This window comes from Cryptotermes secundus, unplaced genomic scaffold, assembly GCF_002891405.2.
Source record: "Cryptotermes secundus unplaced genomic scaffold, Csec_1.0 scaffold1943, whole genome shotgun sequence".
NCBI lineage: Eukaryota > Metazoa > Arthropoda > Insecta > Blattodea > Kalotermitidae > Cryptotermes > Cryptotermes secundus.
This window is the reverse complement of record NW_019744174.1, coordinates 31,806-34,306: the sequence shown is the minus strand read 5'-3', so window position 1 is coordinate 34,306 and position 2,501 is coordinate 31,806. Positions and strand designations below refer to the sequence as shown.

The following is a 2,501-nucleotide window of genomic DNA, read 5'->3' as shown; positions in this document are numbered from 1 at the left end:
CAATATGGAGCGCGAAGAGTGAAGACGTGACTATATAAGCTAGTGATTCGTTACTAGGATACGCCTAGAGTAAACAATATTGTGACGTGTCGCGCTAGCTGGACCCCCCACCCCGGAGCTGACGCGTTACCTGCTTGAAACCAGCGACATTTCTTGGAAATTGCGGTTTCGTTGGTGTTGCCTGTTTCTTTGGTGACCACGGATCACTACCCCGGCACCCAGGGTTTTGACAACGTTGTACAGTGCCGAGCGGTGCCGAGCTCGAGTTAAGTTATTGGCGGTACGCATATGCGAGAATGCGGTTAGGAGTTTAGCAGAAAGTTGCTATAATAGAAAAAGTAATATATATATATATATTATTAGAACTGACAATTCATGTGCTCATTTGCAATGTAACGGTGTTCATTGATTCATACTGCTTATAGTGTATAGGTCCTGTGTTTTTAAAATGGGTTAAATCAATCCCAGGAAGTGAATTTTGGAAAGCCACGTGGATTTGTATATGATGTGTTATGTTGTATGTAGGTGGTATTAGTTTAGAATATAGCGGTGCTCCAGTGCACTTTGAGAAATGTAAATGAGCCTATAAACAATTTTAAACTGCAACAGATGATGCAATTTTTGTAATATTTATGATCATTGGCACAAAGTTCCTTTATGCAAAAGTGGCGATCGAAGGGCCAGAATAAACTATTGAAGACCAAACATGGATTCAGTTCGTATGTGATTTGAGGTTCTCACGAGCGTGAATATTAGATTAATCCTTTCCCACCCAACCAATTTTCCAAGTACTTCGCCTAAAACACTCAGGCGAATTTGGCCCAATTTACAAGCCTCGCCCCAAAAATTCATGAAATGTACAATTAGGTCAAAGATATATGAAAAACGTCACACTTATTCACTATAAACAGCAGATCTGAACAAAAAATGACCTCAAGTTCTAACACTGTAAATAATTTAAAAAAATAAAACTTAAAGAATTAACTAGAAATTTAAACTTACATAATTTAGGCAACAAATAAAATTATCTCTTTAGTTTATTTTTCTAGTCACCGATCCTGTAAGAAAGAATACGTTTCTGTAAATTTTGATATATGAGTTTTATGCATGAAGAGCTCACTGGTCCATAACTACATCACATTGTGTTAAGACAGTTCATACATACCTTTTGCAGTTAGCACGTGTGTTTAGGAAAGCATTCTCCATGCAGCCCCTTGTTTCATATGGTGCATACTGTTCTGGCTATCCTCTCCTTTATGCTACAGACAGTGCATTGGGACGCTTTCTTTTCTGGGAGTTTTCTGAGTCCTTGTGGTCTCTGAGGATCATCTGCTCCAGCATTGTCTTTCAGCTGCAGCCACTCCTCCCCCAAGCTCTCAATTACTGACACATTTTAGTTGTCCCTGGATTTCAGTTTGCCAGGGCCCCTGTAGTTCTCACTGTAGGGAATGGTGCTATTGATCACCAGCTACCTTTATCCAGTAACATACTTTTTGCCTTTCATCCAAATAAATGTACAGCATCATGTCTGAAGAGTCGGTGCTGCTCATAAACTTGTTGTAGGAAGTGATGATTTTTTATTTTATTTGTGTATTGCCACCATGTCTTCCCCGTACTTCCTCTTGACTGAACACCCTGTTTGCATGGGCCACAAGGGGTTTGTACCTTGCATAGGGATCATAGTCTGGTTCTCCAGGGCCAAGTAATCCTCTGTTATTGATGAGGTGGAAGAAGGGCAGCAAGTGAGAAAAGCCATGCTTGGTAAACATTTTCCCAAACCATCAGGTGTCTTGAGAGAATGGGTAGTATGATGCTATGCCCATATTCAGAATACAGGCCAGGAATTCTTTCATCTTGTGCATGATAATTCTGGTCCAGTTCTTTCTTTAGCAGAGTTGGAACATTAACTACTTTATTGGTAATCACTTTCTGCACATATCTGTTGGATTCCGTCACCATCTAGTCTTCATCATCCGTGACATCCTCTTCACTTTTAGACACAGGGTGAGCAGCTGGGTATGTGTGGCCTGTGGGGCATCTTCTTCACTTGTATCAGTGTCACTTTCTGGAATAAAGCCACTATCACTCTCAGTTGTGTTTAAATATTCCAACATGTCAGAGTCGTCTGACCTAGAGCTTGACCAGCCATTGTATAGTTAAAAATATGAAATAACTAACTATATGTACTATACACTCTGAAAAATATAATGAAAATATAAATAATATACAACTTTATTATAAAAACAAAATACCATCACTAAACTGATATTTCACAGTAATACAACTAAAACCACAGACCAAGAAAGCATTGAACCACCATATAATCATGTGAGCTCAACATATTTGATTTGTTTCAAAAAATATTCTTTTGTAAACAAAGAGATGCCATCTGAGTGCAAAAGTGTGAAAGAGACCTTGGAGAATTAGATACTATCTTGTGCTGTCATGTTTGAGCCATTTATATAACTAAAAGAGCATGATTTGGACAGCAAATTTCATTT

General features: G+C 38.7%; 1 protein-coding gene across 5 annotated transcripts in view; it reads left to right on the top strand.

Moving 5' to 3' along the window:
* Positions 1–240: 240 nt before the first annotated feature.
* LOC111874624 (large neutral amino acids transporter small subunit 1) overlaps positions 241–2,501 on the top strand; it is a 25,759-nt gene continuing 23,498 nt past the window's right edge. The window contains exon 1 of one of the 5 annotated variants that reach the window (XM_023870263.2): positions 241–338. The gene's annotated coding sequence lies outside the window, so the exon portion shown is untranslated. Of the gene's footprint in view, positions 339–433; positions 518–554; positions 574–629; positions 720–2,501 lie in introns of those variants that run through there. The other 4 variants (XM_023870265.2, XM_023870264.2, XM_023870266.1 and 1 more) reach the window with 4 other exon arrangements.